Raw genomic sequence first — 22,193 nt, 5'->3', positions numbered from 1 at the left:
ATGAATATTATTTACAAAGGGGTTAAAGACGCTAACAAAGTTATCAATTCATAGCTTAAATGGAAAAAGTTGGGCTAGCTTATTTACAACCTGGTAGTTGGGGTCTACCTGCTTTTACACATGAACTTTCTTAAATGCATATTTTTTGAAACCACACATGAATAAAGTTAATTTTTAAGCCACAAATTATTTTGATAAGCTTTTGAATTGGAAAAAAATATTTTTTCAACTTTTTAATATTTTTTTATGTTTATTTAATTTTATTCTTATGTGGTGCTGAGGATTAAACCTAGTGCCTCACATGTGTGAGGCAAGCACTCTACCACTAAGCTACAGCCCCAGCCCCAGCCCCAGCCCCAGCCCTTGGAAAAATATTTTTAAAGTCTAAAAAGTGAAACTGTATTGACTTACTTCTTCAGTTTTATAAGTTATTCTGCCATTACTTATACATGTGACCTTTGACAAACATTTAACTTCTATGAGACTATTTTCACACCTGAAATGACATAGATATAGAAGATAGTTTTTTAAGTTACATTTTATAACTCTGCCACACTGCCTTTTAATTTGTTTTATCTTGAATATAAAATCAGGATAATTAAGCTATAAAACCAGAATATAACATGCGAACCAAAATTTATGTGGAGGAATGGAAATTTCGAAAAGTTCATACAAATACATTATTATTGGGATAGATAGTCCCTAAAATGGCTGCTTTCAATTCTGTTCCCTTCCCTATACAAACATACCATCTGCCTACTGAGAAGTGGATTCCATTTCCATTCTCCCTGAATCTTGGATAGTCCTGGGATCACAGAAGTGAGGTTCCAGGACTGTGCCTTGAGAAAGTTGGGCAGCTTCTGCTTTTGCCCATTGAGAATCCTGAGTTACCTTGATCATGTGGAGAAGTCAGATGGAAAATGAGAGGCCTTGATACTGCCCAAGGAAGAACCAAAGAACCCTGAGTGAAATGAAAACCAAGTCCCCAGACATATGATCTCAGTCAAGTCATTACAACCTGCTCACTGTCATCAGAGCCCCTCTAGTCAAGGGCATAGATATGTGAGGATGTTCTACCTTCAGCAGACATCATTTGGTGTAGACACAAACCAACCCAGCTGGGCCCTATTCAAATTCCTGATCCACAAAACTGTATTAAATATAAAATCATTATCCATTTAAGCCATTAATTTTAAAAAGCTTTGTTATGTAGCAATAGTTAACAAAGAATTATTATGTGAAAAGTATTTCATTTACTTTATGAATACTGCAATTATAGAAATTTCAAAATTGGTACACAAGAAGCTTAAGAGTCAGCTTTATCACCTATAGAGAGGGAAGAAAACAAAACAAAACTCCAAGGTACATCATCAAAGAATAATTTGTAACTGAAATTAGTTTTTTGTGTTCATTCATTTTAAATATTTATTGAGAGAAGAAACCTGGAGAGACCATTAAGAAATACACATACTTTACAGAGAGGTAGATAATGCCATTGGGACTGGCTCTGAATTTCCACTATAGTGTATGTTTTTTTTTTTTTAATTATGCCATGTGAAATATTGAGATTTCTTCTCAAACATGCAGGCATCTTATCACCTATACTAGATGCATAAATCTTTATCTGGAGGAAGGAAGAAATGGCAAATTAGAGGAATCCACAATATTATAGCAGATCTCCAAGACTGAATTAAAACAACAGTTTGCAGCAGCATATTGAGGTAGGAAGGCTGTAGAAAAACAGCTGTAGGCATCTCAGAGAGCTAGCAACCAAGCAAAAATCAAATTGGATGCCAGAATAGGAAGAAAATTAATAAAAAAAATACAAAGTGGCAGGCAAGGAGCATGGTGGCTCAATGGGAGAAGGAAAAAGATAAAGAAAGCCACATTATACTGCTAAAGAGAATAATTCAGTAAGAAAATATAACAATAGTAAACGTCTATGCCCCAAATGTCAGAGCACCTAACCACATAAAGCAAACACTACTCAACATAAAGGCTCAGACAGACCCCAGTACAATAATACTGGGTGATTTTAACAGTTCTCTCACTAATAGATAAGTCATCCAGACATAAAACAAGTAAAGACACTTCATACTAAAAAAATCACTTTCATCTCAGCTGCTTGTGGAATTTTCTCCAAAACAGACCATGAAGTAAATCAGCAAATACATGAAGTCTTGGAAAATATTTTTAATTATACATGTTTATATTTGTATTAAAAATATACAATTGTATTCATATATATGTACATATATGAATTCCTTGACTGTTGCCAAATCATAATGGAATTAAATTATATTTCAACAAAAAAAACTACAGAAACACACAGAGTCTTAACAATGCACTGTTGAATAATGAATGGGCCACAAAAGAAAGCAAGGGAGAAATTTTAAAATTCTTAAGACTCAAACAAGATTAGAGATATAACATCCAGAATCTCTGACACTATAAAGATGGTGCTAAGAAGAACATTTATAGCTGTGAGTGCCTACATATAAAAATCAGAGATCCCAAATAAATAACCTAATAATACACTGCAAGGTCCTAGGGAAAAAAACACACACACACACACACACACACACACACACACACTTCCAAAACCAGTAGTAGGAAGGGCAAAAAGGACAGGGACCAAAACCTAATGGCCAGACAACAGCTTTGCCCAGGGGGAGGGGAAAACCCAGAGAAGGGGAACTGAGGGGTCCCTTAAAAATGGACACTAATCACCACAATGGGCTCCAAACCACCATCTCCTGGTGGTAGAAACCTTTTGCTCCTGTCAGGCCCACAGGCACACACCAACAAATCCACAGGCCTATCCAGTCATGGACAAGCATGTCATGTTGCCCAAGGACATAGCCAAACTGGTCCCTAAGACCCACTGATGTCTGAATATGAATGAAGAAATCTTGGCATTCAGCAGTCAGGGACGGTTCATTATATGATCCACGAACCAGAACCTCACATCTTGCTGTTCCCGCGGCCACTACCCAGGAAGCCAAAGAAGTGAAGCTGGCGAGCCGCTTTTCAGCCTCGAGCTTTACACAGCTGTCCTTACTTTCTGATATCTTTCTGGTAACATGATTATGTTGCCTTCTTGTTTTCCACTTTGATATTTAAAGGATTTCAATACCCTGTTTGAATGTGCTGGTAAACTGCTTTGCCTGTGGAACAGAGCCACTGTTGCCCTGCCAGTGAGTGCTCTGTGGACCCACAGAGCCTTAGGTGGGTGTGACCCCAGGAGCCACAGGGTGCTCTATATCCAGCTGAACACACTTGGCAGATGGAGGGAGCATCTGGGAATCAGAGCACGGCTGTTATAGGGATTGTGTGAACTTGCTGTTTTGGTTTTTTCCTGCTGGGTATTGTATGTACTATGACTTATGGATTCATGTCTTAATGTATTGGAAATTTTCCATTTTATTGGAGAAATCTATTCCATGTTAAAAGCCTTGATTAAAGAAGAAGTCTTTATAATCTAAAAAAAATAGTAGAAGGAAGAAAAAAATTAAGATCAGAGCAGAAATAAATGAAATAGAGAATAAAAAATATAAAGGATAAATGTAACAAAGAGGTGGGTTTTTTTTTTGGAAAGATAAAGACTGCTAAACCCTTAGCCAATCAAAAGAAATAGAAACCCCAAATTAATAAAACTCAAAATGAAAGAGGAGATATCACAGTCATCAGTGAAATCCAGAGGATCAGTAGCGTCTATTTTGAAAACATATTCCATATTCCAAAACATTGGAACAAATTTCTAGACACATACAACCTATCAAAATTGAACCAAGAGGATGTAGAAAACCTAAACAGACCAATAACAAGGAAAAACATTGAAGCAGTAATAAAATCTCCCCACAAAGAAAAGCCCAGACCCAGATGGATTCGCAGCTGGACCCCACCAGACCTTTAATGAAGAACTAATGCCAAGTGCTCCTCAAATCATTCCATAAAATAAAAAAAGGGGACACTTCTAAATTCATTTTATAAAGCGAGTACCACCCGATACCAAAACCAGATAAGACCATATCAAGAAAAGGAAACTAAGGAAACTACAGACCAATATCCCAGATGAACAGATGTAAAGCTCCTTAATAAAACTATTAGCAAATCCACCCATGCTTGTATAATTATATCAAAATGGAATCTACTGACATGTATAATTAAAAAGAACCAATGAAAAAAACAGCAAATCCTATTCAACAGCATACTAACAGGATTGTACATCAAGATCAAGTTGGTTTCATTCCAAGGATGCAAGGATGGCTCAACAGGTGCAAATGAACAAATGTAACTCACAAGATAAGTAAAATTAACAACAAAATATCCATGATCATATCAACAGGTGCAGAAAAGCCTTTGGCAATATTCCAAAAAAAAAAAAAAAAAGAACACTGAAGAAACTAGGGACAGAAGAAGCTTACCTCAACATCATGAAGACTATATACAAGAAACCCAAAGCTGATCTCATATTGAATAAGTAAAAACTGAAAGCATTTTCTCCAAAAATCAGAAACAAGACAAGAATGTCCACTCTCAACACTCCTATTCAATACAGTACTTGAAATTTTAGGCAGGGCAATTAGGCAACTGGAAGAAATAAAAGGAATACAAATAAGAAAGGAAGAATTCAAACTATCACTGCAGATTATTATTCTATATCGAGAAGATTAAAAAAAACTCCACCAGAGGGGTTTTTCCTGCTGCCAGGTCCACTCCTGCATTGTAAGAGTTCTCTCTTCTCCTCTCACTTAAATAAATCCTTCTCTATTTACTCTTGCCTTAAAAAAAAAATCCACCATAGGACATCTAGAACTGATAAACACATTCAGCAGAGTATTAGGATACAAAGCAAGCACACAAAAATCAATAGCTTTTATTTAAACCAATAATGAATTCACTGAAAAAGAAACCAGGAAAACACTTCCATTCCAATAGTTTCAAAAAATGAAATATCTAGGAATAAATCTAGCCAATGAGGTGAAAGACCTCTATAATAAAAATTATTGAACTCTGAAGAAAGAAATTAAAGATGACACTAGAAGATGGGAAGCTTTCCCATGTTCTTGGATAGGCAGGATTTATATTGCTAAAATGGCCAAATTACCAAAAGTGACCTACAGATTCCATGCAATCCCCATCAAAATACCAATGATACTCTTCATAGAGCTACTAAAAAGTCCTAAAATTCATATGGAAGAATTAAAAACACAGAAAATCAAAGCAACTCTGAGCAAAAGGAGCCATGCTGGAGGTAAAAATACCCAATTTCAAATTATACTATAGAGCTTCAGAAACAAAAAGAGCATAGTACTGGCACAAAAACAAATGTGGGGACCAATGGAACAGAAGGCACAGAGACAACCCACACAGGCACAGCAATGAGAAAGAATCAAAAAACATGTTGGAGAAAAGATAACCTTTCCAACGATTGGTGCTGGGAAAACTGGACATCCATATTGTAGAAGAATGAAACTAGAACCCTATCTCTTACCCTGCACAAAAACCAATTCTAAGTGGATCAAAGATCTAGGAATTAGACCAGAAATACTATAACTGATAGAAGAAAAACAGAGTAGACACTCCAGCATATTGGAACAGGTACCAACTTCCTTAATAAGACTCCTGAAGCTCAAAAAATAAAATTAAAAAAAAAATCAAGTGAGATGGCATCAAATTGAAAAGCTTCTGAACTACAAAGGAAAAAAGAGCATGAAGGGAGAGCCTACCAAATGGGAGAGAATCTTTGTCAGCTACTTCCAACAAGAGATTAATATCCAGAATATATAAAGAACTCAAAAAACTTATCACAAAAAAACCCAATCAATAAATTGGAAAGTGATCTAATCAGACATTTCTCAAAAAAAAAAAAATGGCCAACAAATAAATGAAAAAAAATGTTCAACAACTTTAGCAATTAGGGAAATGCAAATCAAAACTATAATGAGATTTCACCCCACTCCAATCAGAATAACAATCACCAAGAACACAAATAACAATAATTCCTGGTGAGGATGTGGGGAAAAAGGTATACTTATACATTGTTGGTAGGACTGAAAATTAGCACAACCACTTCAGAGAGCAGTATTCTAGCTCAGGAGAAAATCTCCCATGAGACTGAAAACTGTATAGAAATTTTACTTTACATACAAAGACACAACCTACAATGAGAAACTGAGCAGTACTCATTCCTTCACTTTTCTTTAATGTCACATTTCTCATCCCTTTTTCTAAGAGTGGGATTTGTATGGTTTGAAAGGTAGCTGAACTTCGTGTGATAAAAGAACTTCAGGTACTATAAAAAGTCTCAAAGGATACTCAATCTTCTTTAAAGTGTCCTCAGGTTAAAAGCTTAAAGGAGGGGTGGGGTGTAGGTCAGTGGCAGAATGTTTGCCTAGGATGTGTGAGGCACTGTGTTTGATCCTTAGCACAGCATAAAAATAAACAAATAGGGGCTAGAGCGGTAGCTCAGTGGTAGAGCACTTGCCTTGCACATGTGAGGCACTGAGTTAGAGATCCTCAGCATTGTAAGAAAATAAAGATATTGTGTCCATCTGCAACTAAAAAAATTTTTTTAAATAAAATAATTAAATAAAGGCATGCTGTCCATATACAACTACAAATTAAAAAAAAGATTAAAGGAGAAAAAAATATAATTAGATCTGTAAAAGCTTAAATACCTTTGTAAATATTATCAACTTTATAAAATGTTTTGACCGGGAATAAAAGGTTACTTCATTAATTTGATGCACACATACATATAGCCTAAAAGATGTAAGCTTTAGGTTAATAAACAAGAAACATTGAGATATGACTACTCTTATCACTATTAAGATTTTTTCAGGAACAAAAGATAATGCAATTAACCAAATCAAACAAAAACAGATGAGGAAACAAGGGAGCAAAGAGTCATTTGTAGATGATAACTGCCTCGTTAAAAAACCATAGGAATCAACCAAAACATATTAAAGAACATAAGCGAAGTTCACTAAGATGACCACATCAAATAACTGTATGAAAATATATAGTATTCTTCCATGCAAAATAAACCAGCTAGAAAATATAAGTAAAATAATTCATAATTTATAAATACTAAATACATGCAACATCTAGGAATACATTCACAGGACATGTAAAGGAAATATAAAACTCTACTACAGGTTCTACCAGTCCTTTAAAGAACTAATGTCAAGGCTCCTCAAATTATTCCACGAAATAGAAAGGGAATGAACACTTCCAAATTCACACTCATACCAAAACCAGATAAGGATACATCAAGGAAATAAACTACAGATAACTATCCCTGATGAACTTATATTCAAAATTCTTGATCCAATAATAGCAATTTGTGTTTAACAACATATTAAGAATATTGTCACTGGGCATAGTGGTGCACGTCTGTATTGCCAGCACTCAGGAGGTTGAGGCAGGAGGATCAGAGTTTAAAGCCAGCCTCAGCAACTTAGCAAGGCCCTAAGCCACTTAGTGAGACCCTGTCTCCAAATAAAAAGAATTAAAAGGGCTGGGGGTGTGGCTCAGTGGTTAAGGTGCCCTAGGTTCAATCCCCAATACCAAAAAAGAGAGAGAGAGAGAGAGAGAGAGAGAGAGAGAGAGAGAATATTGTACGTTATGATCAAATGAGTTTTATCCCAAGGATATAAGGATAATTTAACATATGCAAATCAATAAATGTAATTAATCACATAAATACAATTAAAGACAAAAATCACTTAGTCATCTCAGTAGATGCAGACAAAATTTCAGCACCCATTCCTGGCAAAAACACTGAAGAAACTAGGGATAGAAGGAACCTACCTCAACATCACAAAGACTACATATCTGAAAAACCCAAAGCCAACAACAAAGTGAACAGGGAAAAACTGAAAGCATTTCCTTTAAAATCTGGAAAAAGACAAGGATGCCCACTCTTACCACTCTTATTTGTTTAATATAGCACTAGAAATTCTAGCCAGAGCAATTAAGCAAGAGAAGGAAATGGATAAAAATAGGAAAGGAAGTAGTAAAACTATCAGTGTTTTCAAATGATATGATGATCTTATACTTAACAAGATCCAAAAAGCTCCACCAAGGGGCTGGGATTGTGGCTCAGCGGTAGAGTGCTTGCCTAGCACGGGCGGGATCTGGGTTCAATCCTCAGCACCATATTAAAAAAATAAAGGCATTGTGTTGTGTCCATCAACACCTAAAAAAGAAATATTAAAAATAAAAAAAGCTCTCCACCGAAATGGTAAAGTTAGTAAATTCAGCAATGTAACAGGTTATAAAATAATCATAGAAAAATCAATAGCTTTCCTATATATCAATAATGAATCTGCTGACTAAAAAAATCAGGCTGACAATCCTATTCACAAAGGTCTCAAATAAAATACCTAGGAATAAATCTAACCAAGGAGATGAAAGCCCTCTACAGTGAAAACTATAGAACACTGAAAAAAGAAACTAAAGATGACATTAGAAGATGGAAAGACCTCCCATATTCATGGATAGGCAGAATGAATATTGTTTAAATGACCATACTACCAAATGCCATATACAGATTCAGTGCAACTCCTATCAAAATACCAATGACATTCTTCACAGAACTAGAAAAAAAAAAAAAAAACAGTGCTAAAATGAATTCATTTGAACAAAAGGTCCTGAATAGCCAAAGCAATTCTAAGCCAAAAAAGTAATGCTGGAGGCATCATAATACCTGACACATGTACTAGGTTCAATCCTTAGCACCACATAAAAATAAACAAACGGATTTTTTTTAAAGCGCACTTAAAAAAAGAATACAAACAATAATAAATGGTGGAGAGAATGCAGATAAAAAGGAACACTTTTAAACTGTTGGTAGGACTGAAATTAGTACAACCACTTTGGAAATCGGTTCCTCAAAAGACTAGGAATGGGGCTGGACTGTAGCTCAGTGGCAGAGCACTTGGCTAGCATGTGTGAGGCACTGGGTTCAATCCTCAGAACTACATAAAACAAAATAAAATAAAGGCATGCTGTCCATCCACCATATGACCCAATTATACCACTCCTCAGTATTTATCCTGCATAATTCAACATATCCATGTTTATAGCAGCACAATTCATAATAGCCAAATTATGAAACCAGTCTAGGTGCCCATCAATAAATGAATGGATAAAGAAAATGTGATATGCATACATAATGGAGTTTTATTTGGTCATAAATAAAAATGAAATTTTGTCATTTGCAGGAAAATGGATGGAATTTGAGACCACTGTGTTAAGCAAAATAAGCCAATCTCAGACAGTCAAGAGTCATGTTTTCTCTCATATATGGAAGCTAGAGAGGAAAAAGAAAAAGGCAGGCAGGGTAGGGGATGAAAAGTCAAAGAAAAGGAATGGGGTGAGGAAAGGGGAAAAGGAAATACTGGGGAATGCTATTGGCCAAATTATATTGTTATATTGTGTGCATGCAGGAATGTATAACAACAAATCCTGTCATTACATATGACTATAATGTATCAATTAAAAATATGGGAAAAATAACCAACCTAAAGTGGAGGTGCAGCCTCTACTGAAGAATTTAATAAAAATAAATAAGGAAACACACATTGTTTTGGAATAAAAAGACTCAATATCATAAAGAGATCAATCATTCTTAAATCGGCACATGAAAAATAGATACTTGATGTTTTATTATACTTTACATTGTGAACAAAAATGTTATTGTAATGAATCTCTAGAAAATGAAATTCAACAAAATGCCTTTGGTCGTGATACACAGTTTAAAAAAATTCATGTTCAAGCTAAAAACTTAAGAGAATTTATTTTTTTAATACTTTTAGTTATAGATGGATACAATGCCTTTGTTTATTTTTATGTGGTGCTGAGGATTGAGCCCAGTGCCTCACACATGCTAGGCAAGCACTTTACCACTGAGCTACAACCCTATCCCTAAGAATTTTGTATTTATTAATAAGTTTGCAGGTTTTTCTGTTTGTAGTGCTGGAAAATTGAACACAGGGTTTCATGAATGGCAAGCAAGTGCTGTAACACTGAGCTACATTCACCCTTATCAAGAAGTATTCTAAAATGAAGAGAAACAAAATTCTAATTAATCCAGGAATTAAAAATAATCTTAAGGCTAAAGCTCTAGCTCAGTAGTGGAGCACTTGCCTCGCATGTGTGAGGCACTGGGGTTCAATCCTTAGCACCACATAAAAATAAATAAAGACATTCTGTCCAAAATAATAATAATAATCTAGGGAAAAATTACAAAAGAATTTTTAAAGTTAACTGACATAAGAGAGTTCAAATGAAAGAACAAATATGTGAGTTGGAATATATTCTGAAAAAAGAAAAAAAAAGCAAAGAAAGGGCCAGCTTACTAGACTAAAAAAAAAAAATTGTAAATCAGAGCAAAACAATGTCACATTAGAAGGACAGCTCCTGAGAACATATTAGTCTGAAATAAACAAATATATGAAGGAATTTGTCATTTATATAAATGTAGCTTTTCAATTCAATGGGAGAAAAGTATGGATTTATTTTAAAAAAATGTTGACTGGCTCTCTTCAAAAAATAACCTGGATATTCTCACAAGAGTGCAAAATTAAATAGACATGAATGTCAGCATCAGCACTTTCTGTAAACAAAAAAAAAAAGAAAGAAAGAAAAAAAACCCTTAATGTTCATTTAAAGGAAATGGTCAAATAATGATACATCAATATAGTGAAATATTATGAATAATTAAAAATAAAGTTAGATATTATGACCTTGAAAAAATCTTAAATATATGTGTTTACATGCAAAAAACATATTAAGAAATTATTTTACTATAGTAAACTCTTATTTTACTTAAACAAATCAAATATAATATAAATTGAGTGTGGTGGCACATGCCTTTAATCCCAGTTATTTCAGGAGATGGAGGCAAAAAGATCCTGAGTTCAAGGCCAGCCTAGGCAACATAGTAAAACCTGTCTCATAAAATAAAAAATAAAATATAGACACTGAAAATGCAGAAATATATATATATTAAGTTGTTAATAAGGGGTAATTCAATAGATTGAGGCTGTAGAAAAATTTTGTATAGTGTGCCATTTGTTTCCATGATGTTTTAAACGGTTTATAATAATTATGTTATATTTGTAATAAAACTAGAAACAAATGTTTCAATAAGTTTGGCTGTTAAAATTACAAAATGAATTGGCTGATGTAACAGAGAACAAGTGTTTTAATTTGCCACAACCAGTAGTACCTGATTTAGTGACTAAGACAGAAATGGCAAATAGAGGGACTATATATTACAGATAAAAATTAATCACAACTTGAAGGCAAGGACAAAAAATTCATTACACTAACACAGCCCCTCCTCCCCCAAAAAAGTCCATTACACTAAGACAGGTATAACAGATACCTACACGTCCTTCTAAGAAGGACAGTATCTGATCTATCCCAATTTAAGATTTTCATCTAAGAGATTTCAAACTGACTTTTTCCAGATCTAAGGTAGAATTTTCTAACAAGCAATACTCTTGTTACAGTCCTGAAGTCTAAACTTGCTTATAGCTACAAGATAAGGCTAAGGTAATGTGTTCCCTTCAAACTGTCCCTGCAAGGTGGGCGGAAAGAATAAGAAGGCAGGGAAACAAGGACTTAGTGTAAGAGAGGACAGAAATATATCCACTAGAAAATGGTACCTTTCATGGTATCACATACAATTATTAGTTGGGGGTAAGACCTCGTATGTTTTTATTTACCAGGAATAATAAAGAAACTACATTATTTTTCTTGATTAATTCATTTTAATTGATTCAAATGCACCAAACATTTAAAAAATTACTAAAGAAGCAGTACTTAAATCCTGAGGGTTACTGCCTGTTTATTATGCAATTAGAAACTCATACCCACTTGTTCTAACCAAAATAATAAACAATGTCCGTCAATAAAGTGAGAGCACCATATGTAGCTCATACACTGCAATGTCATAGATGCCTGCTGGGGAGGAAAAAAACAAGTTGACCCAAACATCAATTTCTTTACTTGAGGATCACTTTCAGCAGAACCATTTACAAACTTAACTATAACAAGAGCTAACTACATTTTTCAGAATTAAAGCTTATTCTCCAGGGTTTAATCAGGAAATGCTTGAAGAACAGAGTTCCACAAGGTGGAGATGCCAATGAGTCCTTGAATGCTGCTGTTTGAATCTCCCCTGGGAAGCCCTCTCCACCCCGCACTTTTCCTGACTGAAAGGCCTTTATGGGGGAAAGGACCTTCTGCTCTTTAATTGCAAAATATAAATGATCTTTCTCTTGAGAGAAGAGATGGCATTTACAAGCATATGGTTTAGCAATTTCTTTCTGCTCTTGGTACCCATGTGGTGTGTAATTTCAAGTAGTATTCCTTAAACTTTAAATTAATATCGCTTGGGGAGATAAATGAAGTCCTGTCTGCATCTTAAACACTCTTTTAAAAAAAAATCACATCACTATCTCATGGGAAGGGCACTCCATTTCTTTTGATATATACTCTGTGCTTGTCATCCAAACATATAAATAAAGAGGTGAAGACTGACCATACTGGTAGGCATAACCTTGATTCTGATATTCTGTAAACTTGGAGAAGAGAACTCTCCCCAGGGCAGTAAACTGCTAAAGTGAGGCATGACTGAGATTCACATGACAGGATTCCTGATAACTTTTTCTCTGGGAAAGACAAAGTCACATCCAGTCCAGCTTCGAAGTCTTGTCATTCTGTTTTTGTTTTTTAATTATTTTTTTTAGTTATAGATGGACACATACCTTTATTTATTTTTGATGTGGTGCTGAGGATTGAACCCAGCATGTGCCTCACGCATGCTAGGCAAGCGCTTTACCACTGAGCCACAACCCAGGCCCATTCTGTGATTTTTATATGCTTGTAAGTAAGTGTTTATAGATATGTTCAGTTTTAACACTAAGAAACTGCCTCATAACAAAACTACATGACAAAATTATTTTATTGAGAGGACATGCAACTCCATGTGCCAATTACTACCTTGATTCTCTACTTCTTTGCCAAGGACAAACTAGTTTCTGAATATGCATGTAAGTCATTTGATAAGAGATTTATTGAAGGCTGGGGATATAGCTCAGTTGGTAGAGTGCTTGCCTCACATGCATAAGGCCCAGCACCACAAAATTCAATCCCCAGCACCACAAAAAAAAAAAAAAAAAAAAGGATTTATTGAACTCTCTTTTTAATACAGGCCCAGTGAGAGGTGACAGAAAAACAAAGATTAACAAAACCTCTGTGAGGTTTCCCCGGGAAAGGCAGTATTAGATGACAAAGAATGTCAATGTTAGAAGTCAACTATTTCCACAAATATCATACAAAAATAACCACAAAGATGCTAAATACAATATTTATGAGTTATATATCAGCAAATCATATTCTTGTATCAGAATAAGAATTAATATTCAAATAATTGGCTACTGGTTCTCCAAAACTGGGTGCTCAGTTCCCAGGGACAGCACAATAAGTAAGGATTTGGGAAGAAAATATTAACACTTCTCTTGATATTTATTTTTAATCTACAAAAATGACTAAAAATATCAAGCTTTACTAACATTTAATATGTGGGTGGACACTGCCTCCCTCCTGTGATCAACATATCAAAAACAGCCGTTTGGGGCTGGGGTTATGGCTCAGTGGTAGAGTGCTTGCCTAGCACACATGAGGCACTGGGTTCGATTCTCAGCACCACAATCAAATAAATAAAATAAAGGTTCATAAACAACTAAAAAAATATTTTTTAAAAAAAGCTCTAAAAAAAACAGCTGATTGTCTCATAAGATAAATAGGTGTCTTAAGAATGGGAATTCCACAAAGAGGCAGGCCTGAGGCAGTGCTCTTCCTTGTTTATGGGGAGTACTAAGTTTACATGTGCCTACTTCAGTGAATTTTCCAAACGCGGTCTAGTTTTAATTAAATTGCTGCTCACAAAATGACAAGTGAATTAAGAAAGTTCCTATAAGGGCTGTGGTTGTAGCTCAGTGGTAGAGTGTTTGCCTCAAATATGTGAGACACTGAGCTCAATCCTCAGCACCACATAAAAATATAGATATTGTGTCTATCAACAATTAAAAAATATTTTTTTAAAAAAGCGTTCCTACAAGAAGACAACTGATTGAAGGCAATGTAACACTCCCATCACAAGTAAATAAGAAAACAGCAACACAACAACTCTACTCCTAAGTAATCAGATTTTACAAAATGACACCAAAATTTGAATAACCAAGAAGATCATTTGAAACATAAACTATAATTATCAATGAACCTGAACCTGCAAACAAATGACATTAAAATATTTGCTGAATAAATATTTGTTGACTGTTTTAACCTGAAACAAGCTTAAACAAAATTACAATCTGCTAGTAAATTAACCATCTTGTAGTAGGGACATAGAAAGTACTTCTCACTTAATAAAAATTGCTAAGGGCTGGGGTGTAACTCAGTAGTGGAGCACCTGCCCAGCATGTGAAAACATGAAAGCCCTGGGTTGGACTCCCCAGGACCACAAAACTGTAGTTCCAGCTACTTAGGAAACTAAGGTGGGTAGATAGCTTGAGACCAGAGTTCAAAGTGAGTCTGAGTCACACAGCACATAGTGACACCACATATCAAAATAATAATTAATAATAATAAATAAATAATAATAAAGAATGCTTCTATCTATTAAGGCAGTCCTAAGCACTTTTTTAAAAAAATACTTTTAGTGTTAATGGACCTTTATTTTATTCACTTATTTATATGTGGTGCTGAGAATTGAACCCAGTGCCTCATACATGTGAGGCAAGCACTCTACCACTGAGCCACAACCCCAGCCCCCCTAAGCACTTTTCATATATCATCTTATTTAATATTCAAAGAAATGTATTAAGTGGATACTTTTTAATTTCCCACTTTACAGATAGGAAATTGAGTTACGCACAAGATTAAGTTAACTTTTCCAAGGACACAATCAATAGAGAATTCAAAAACCAAGGTCTGTCAAAGTCCTGAACTTACAAGAAGTCTGCTATAGTGAAGGAAAGAAATGATCTGACCTGACAGACCCTCCAGGCAGCAGTTCTTGAATCTTAACATACCCTATTCAAACCAAGTAAAATACATTCCATTGGTCTAACAATGAAGGGCCATTTTTCAGGCCTTCTTTTGAGGGATTACATATCCATTTGTCTCACTAATATAAGAATATTTCATATTCAAAGTGCAATGTATAGTCACTAAAAAATTACAGAACAAGCTCTGGGGCTGTAGCTCAGTGGTAGAGCACTTGCCTCACACATGGATTTGATCCTCAGCACCACATGAAAATATATAAATATATTTTTTAAAAGTTACAGAACAAGAATGCTATTGATACAAATATGCATCAAAATACACTACTGGGTTAACTGAGCAACCTAAAACTAAATTACATGATGAGAAGGCTAAACAGTAACTTACAAGAAAAAAACAATAGAAACAACTGGAAAACTCAATTTGACATATGCTGATGATATGTCTTTCCAGAAATGTAAGATAACTCTAACCCATGCATGTTCGTGACATGTGTTGCTACACATTACATAGAAGCCAGACTTAGAATAATCAGTATCCTTCATAAACTCTGTATTATGCTAATGTGAGTTTATGAATGCCACAATTTGCATACCCTTAGTGCTTCATTTGATTGGTTATTAGTAGGCTGCCAAAGGATATATATAAATGAGAGACTTTGAGTTTGCCTGTTATTTGCCAATATTTTTTATCAGGGCCCATCAGTGGCTTTGGACCATCTTTGGAAAATGTTCTTTCAAACTAGGCAATGCTCCAGGCTTGCTTTAGCAATATAACTAATTCTGTGGTGGCTAGGAGAAGGGACTGCTTTATTATTCAATTACAAAATATCTAAGACTCCCAAGGCAAAAAAAGAAAAATAAAGGCCCAATTTCTAATCCATAGTATTATTTTTATTTTCTATTCAATTCAAGCCTCAGTCTCTCAGGGCCCAATCTCTAATTAAAGCAACCTTTCCCAAGTACCTGCAAACATACAAACAAAAGCATTCAAACAGGGTATCCCTGAACAAAGTAAATATCAAATGACCCAAATGAGCTTCACTCTATTGTAGGTTTTTTCGAATTTTTTATTCTTTTTAGTTATACATGACAGTAGAATGTATTTTGATATGTCATACATACATATTATGGGTTAAAGTTTCCCCCAAATACAGAAGCTTGCTGTTTCTTTCTCCCTCCAAGTACATTCTTCAATTTATGCTTCAGAAAGGGGTCAGGTACAAAGACTTAAGAGATTTTCCTAACCCAAGTTCTGAAAGCTTACCCAAGATCTATCTCACCCAGTCATCAACCCTCCTAAATTGCAGCTCTCACTTGCTCCACGTGTGACTTTGTATAAGGCAGTCCTCCAGAAGGTGAAAGGCAAGCCACAGGCTGAACTCTATGAGTAGCTCATTTATACATCTCGGTTTTACATAACTAATCTTTTTTGTACTCAGCTGTACTGGTCCCAAGTCCGCTGAAAACTACATGAATAGTACGCTGACAGCAAAAAATATATGCACTTAGAGCCAAAACAACAATGAAAAATCATGATAGGTGCAGAGGTTATTAGTTGTAATAATATTTGAAAATACAGGACAAGCCACTTCCGTTTAATTTCTTCAGTGGCAACTTACAGGTCTACAATATTCTTGCCCAGATTTAAATGATATATTTTCTGAATTAATAGATGTTATTATAGTATGAGCTCCCATTAAAGCAGTGAAATCATCAATTGCAGCAATCTAATTTCTTTGTAGCCAAGCTACTGTGAACATCTGCATTACTGTCTGTGTAAAGGAAACTGGCTTTTCATTTGTAGAATGTTATAAAAACATTCTACTATGCATGCTTTGACTATAGTTTGTTAAACACCGATATCTTGGCTATTTTCTATGAAACTAAAAAAAAAAAAACAAGGTAAATTCTGAAAAATTAGTTCAAACTACAATCTTGATTTATAAGTTTATTTGTGCCATTCTAAAACAAATTGCAAAGGAAATATTCACAAATCATATTAGTCTTTGTTCTTTTTCTCCTAAATAATCTCTTCCTCTTTAGTTTCATGAGGCTTATCTTTATTCTAACATACCATTCTCTACCGAAATAAAAAAAAAACAATAGATAAAACTCAGGAGAAAGTATTCCCAGGGGGCTGGGGATGTGGCTCAAGCGGTAGCGCTCGCCTGGCATGCGTGCTGCCCGGGTTCCATCCTCAATACCACATACAAACAAAGATGTTGTGTTCACCGAAAACTAAAAAATAAATATTAAAAATTTCTCTCTCTCTCTCTCTCTCTCGCTCTCTCTCTCTCAAAAAAAAAAGAAAAAAAAAGAAAGAAAGAAAGTATTCCCAGGTAGTCTAGAAGTTATTATTCAAAACTACAGCCAATGACTAACAAAAAATAAGGGGTCACTGAGTGAACCAAGAACTCTTCCCAAATCCAAATCTATAGTGCTTTCATAAGAAAAGAGAACAAACAAGCTCAAATCAATTACCTGCATTTTAGAAAAGTTCATGTCTGGGACTGGGGTTGTATCTCAGTGGTACAGCACTTGCCTAGCAAGTCTGAGGCACAGGGTTTGATCCTCAGCACTACATAAATACATAAAATAAAGGTATTGTGTCCATCTACAACTAAAAATATTTTTTAAAAGAAGTTTATGTGCAAGAACTCCATGTCTCTTAAGATTAGCAAAATGGTTTTTTTTCTATAAAACTGTTACTTTTCTTTCATGTTTCAAACTTAATCTTACGCCCAAACTTCCATAGTCCCCATGAATAAGCAAATATGTGATCTTCCTTTCGCCTTTTCTGGTGCATACATATATATTTCACTTAATACTGTGGGACAATAAAGCCCATAAAAAGGGGAAGAATAATGTATTTTTTCCTACTGTTTTAGAACAAAAACTCTAAAGGATAGAGGATGGGTCGTCTGTATTCTGTGCACTAATCCCCCCAAGACGTTATTGAATAATTGATGAGCTTATGATTAGACTGCTGCTCTCAGTTTTGAACAACATTCATGGACCAAACTTAATTCACATCTGATATTGAATTCTATCTCCTTTATTGTGAACAAAATATGCAACAAGGCTGATCTGTTTCTTAGAATTTCATCAGTTGATTCTCTACCTTAAGTCATAATCTTGATATGTGACCAGCTCAGCTACAGCACCAAGCTGGAATGCCACTGACACAGATTCTCAGAGCCCATCAAAAGAGAAGACTAGGGCCATGCCTTTGGAAGAGCACCTACAATAAAGGCACCTTAGGAATAAATTTATTGACACAGAAGAAGAGCAACTATTTATACTGTCTAAGCAGAATTCCTTTTGAATGTCATTTCTAAAAGAAAAAATAAACTGTGGTTAATAAATTTTTTAAATGTTAAGTTGGACTTCATTTCACTGAAATGGCATCACATTATTTGACAAACATAAAACCATCAAGTGTAGTAAAAATTCTGTAATAGACAAATGCCTGTCTTCTATTTCATTCTCAGAGTTTATAAATGAAGATGCATGTTTTATTTGAAACAGTGGAATCTGATGATGATGAAAACAAAACATTCATAAAAACATTTTCTTTGCTGTACCCATGAGTAAATCTAAAGTAACCCATGCACCCTGTGGATAAGGTAGCTTTTTAAAGATATTAAATGAAGGATGCTCCATGCAGACAACATGGCAAGGGCAGGAGACTTAGTAACACAAAGCGAAAAATGTGAGACTTAAAAGGATGTTTGTTTTCAGTAAAAACAGAAGAGAAAGGCACAGATAAACACTAGTGGAACCTTGTGATATAAAATGTGTCTAAATCAAGATGTTTTTCAAGGAAACAAAGATCAGAAACTGGGAAGTGCTCATAGTTCTGCTGGGTAAGACCTGTGCAAATCATTTCAAGCCCCCAAGACTGGGTTTCTACCTTGGAAAAGGTTGGAGTAGGGAGTTAGGCTGTATTCTGTGATCCTTCAAGTTCTGAAACTCTAGTAACTAAATAACATATGTAGAAAACGATGCTTCATATACTAATGGATGTATAAATTGGTTCAGCTTTTTGGATAGTAGCTGAACTCATCAAAATTTTAAATACATAAAGTATTGCAGATTACAGCATTGTTTATAATTTCAAAAAGCTGGAGGTACTAAATGTCTATCAATACAGTGAGCGGAAAATAAACTGTAATGCATTCAAACAATGTAGCCATTGAGAAGAATGGAGTAGAGCTGCAGTTTTGACCTGAATTCCAAAGGACACTGACATGAGCAAGTCTCAGTACTATAGGATCCATTTATGTAAATATATGTATGTATATAAGTGTGTCTATGTACATATATGTATATGTACACATCTGGCACTTAGAAGGCACCTGCATATTTATTGAACTAAATTAAATAAACGTAGACATAGGAAAAAGGAACTTTAAGCATACACTGTTAACACAGCAACCCCCAGGGACGAGGGTAGGAGTGAGGGAAGATTAAAAATAAATGGAAAGTTTTATGTTCAAACTCGGTGTATTTCTGAAATATTTCCTTCTTTTAAAAAAATTATATAAAGTCTTTCATATAAATGAAATTTCAAAAAAATTTAAAGTATAACATTAGAAAAGTGATAAAGTTTGTCAAAAGGATGCATTGTTGGGGCTTGGGTTGTGCCTGGCATGTGTGAAGTACTAGGTTTGATCCACAGCACCACATAAAAATAATTAAATGAATTAAAATAAAGGTATTGTGTCTATCTACAATTTTAAAAAGTAAATTATTTGTTTTTAAGTTGTAGATGGGCATAATAGCTTTATTTATTTATATGTGGTGCTGAGGATCAAACAGTACCTCATGCATGCACGAAAGTGCTCTACCACTGAGCCATAACCTCAGCCCCCCCAAAAAAAATTAATAAAAAAATTTTTATTAAAAGGATGAATTGTTTAAATGCATTTGACCTCTGACTTGTACCTTACAGAGAAGCAATGCAATGAGAATGAGTGAACACTGAAGCAGACAGAATTTCAACACAAAATTATTTTTAAGAATTAGCTAAACATCTGCCCAAATGCAAATCTTGGATGGGGTGTGAGTAGGCCTCTCTTCCTGGTGTCCCACAGGAAGCATCAATAAATTCAATGAGCTGAAATAATTTTAGCCTAGGCTAGAGACACAAATGTGGGACCCCATCCCAGTCTTAGCAATCAGTTATAGAAACATATACGCCCATCTTACAAATCTCTTGACTATTTAAATCAAATATTTTCACTAAGTTCTCCCTTCCCCTAATAGTCTGCAGGTATTTGGTTTCCTCATTTCTGCTTTACTAACCAAGATTATATTCCCTTATCACATTTTCCACATTTCTCATTTCTTTTCAAATATTTTTAAAATTACAAAATCACTTTATTATGCAGTACATTTCTTGGTGTTCTCTCTCAAAGTCTCTAGTGATTGAGGTTCTTTTCAATTTTATAAATACTTTCAGTAGAATGTAAACAAATCTTAACCACAGTATAATTCTGAGAATACTCGGTATTTAAAATCTCACTATTTTACCTTTTAATTCAGAAAAATACAAAATTCTTATTCTGGTATTTTTACACAATACACAGGTTTGCATTTTTGGAACAGAGGAAGCCTAGGACCCTTCGTTTTTTAGACACTTCAGCGTTATTTGCTTTATTAGCATAACCTCTATTGCTTTCTATAAGCAAGAGAATCTATGGGAAGAATGTGTTTAAAAATGGAAATTCTGAAAGGAAACCGTTCACACAGCTCAGTTCCAAGAAGATCTCTTCTCAACTAATATTCTAGTCAACAACTGGAGACAGCTTACTTGGAGGGCAGCCCAGCAGAATCACAAGGGAAGAGAGAGGAGGTGATAAATATGACCCCTAAATACCAACTAAAAGTTCACCACTGTTACTTAACCTATGCCCTAACCTAGAGATTACAAAACAAATGACAACTACCATTTCTTCCCTGGACCTACTTCCCCCACAATTAACAAAAGATACTGCAAAACCAAGTTATTTATAAGTCTTAGCATTCTTTTCCATAGAAACGATGGTGCAATATGTGGTGGCCAGCCCACAAATGCCTATTTATTCCCAAGGTGCCTTAAGGAATGAGTGCTATGGAAACTAACCAGATGAGTAACAACCTGGGGAGATGCGATCTATTTGGGAAGAAAAAAGAAGGGCATCAGCTCCAGGGAAATAGGCATCAAACTCTTTTCCATCCTCCTCATGCTCCCAGTCAGAGCTGAGGGGATGAGGGGTGGAAGTCACTGGGTCCCACCAGGTATTCCTATTCTGCCTTCTTCCCTTTCAATCGTCTCATCTGCTGATTTTCCATGGGGTTTCACTCTCTTGGTTCACTCCTCAGTAGAACACAGCATCAGACATTTTACCAACTCTCCTGTCACTTTGAAGCAGCAGTGGCCACGAGAGTGGCCCTTTTCCACATGTGGCTACCAAGCACTTAAAAACATGGTTAGTCAAAATTGATAAGCTGTAAGTTTAAAATATACATTATATTTCAGAGACTTAGTAAATTTCATTTTATTTTACTGAGTTCATACTGAAATCATATTTTAGGTACATTAGGCATTATAAAATTCATTAGGTTGCACAAATTAATTTTACCTGATTCTTTTTGCTTTTTTTCTTTAGCATTCCCACTGGAAATTTTTTAATTATGTATGTAACATATATTGTAGCTCACATTTCTGGTGGACAGCACTTCTTTACAGACTGTCTTGGAAGGGCAGTAAAAAGTATAGAGTCACACTGCCTGAATTCAAATCTGAGCACCACTACTTACTACCATGTAACCTGTGATGCACTACTTAACATCTTTCTCTTCTATAAAATCTAACCTTTGATATACTACTTAACATCTTTCTCTTCTGGAAAATGTGGGTAATAATAAAATGCCAAACAGAGAACTATTGGTAAAATTAAATGAGGTAAAGTAAAGCAATTACTAGGGGCCTAACATATTATAAACACTACTCAATAAATATTTACCATTACTACACTTCTACAGCAACAACTACTACTACTATTCACTAGTAGTACATAATGAGGAAAAAGACAAAGATATAAGTAGGTAGAAAGA

The 22,193-nt window shown here is 34.9% G+C and overlaps 1 protein-coding gene across 4 annotated transcripts in view; it reads right to left on the bottom strand.

Moving 5' to 3' along the window:
* Btbd9 (BTB domain containing 9) overlaps positions 1-22,193 on the bottom strand; it is a 402,045-nt gene that overhangs the window by 363,121 nt on the left and 16,731 nt on the right. Inside the window, exon 2 of one of the 4 annotated variants that reach the window (XM_021721934.3) lies at positions 412-496. The exons of the other annotated variants lie outside the window; for them this stretch is intronic. The gene's annotated coding sequence lies outside the window, so the exon portion shown is untranslated. The remainder of the gene's footprint in view (positions 1-411; positions 497-22,193) is intronic. 4 annotated transcript variants of the gene reach the window in all.

The sequence above is a fragment of the Ictidomys tridecemlineatus genome, chromosome 8 (genome assembly GCF_052094955.1).
Source record: "Ictidomys tridecemlineatus isolate mIctTri1 chromosome 8, mIctTri1.hap1, whole genome shotgun sequence".
Classification (NCBI taxonomy): domain Eukaryota; kingdom Metazoa; phylum Chordata; class Mammalia; order Rodentia; family Sciuridae; genus Ictidomys; species Ictidomys tridecemlineatus.
This window is presented reverse-complemented; position numbering and strand designations above follow the sequence as displayed.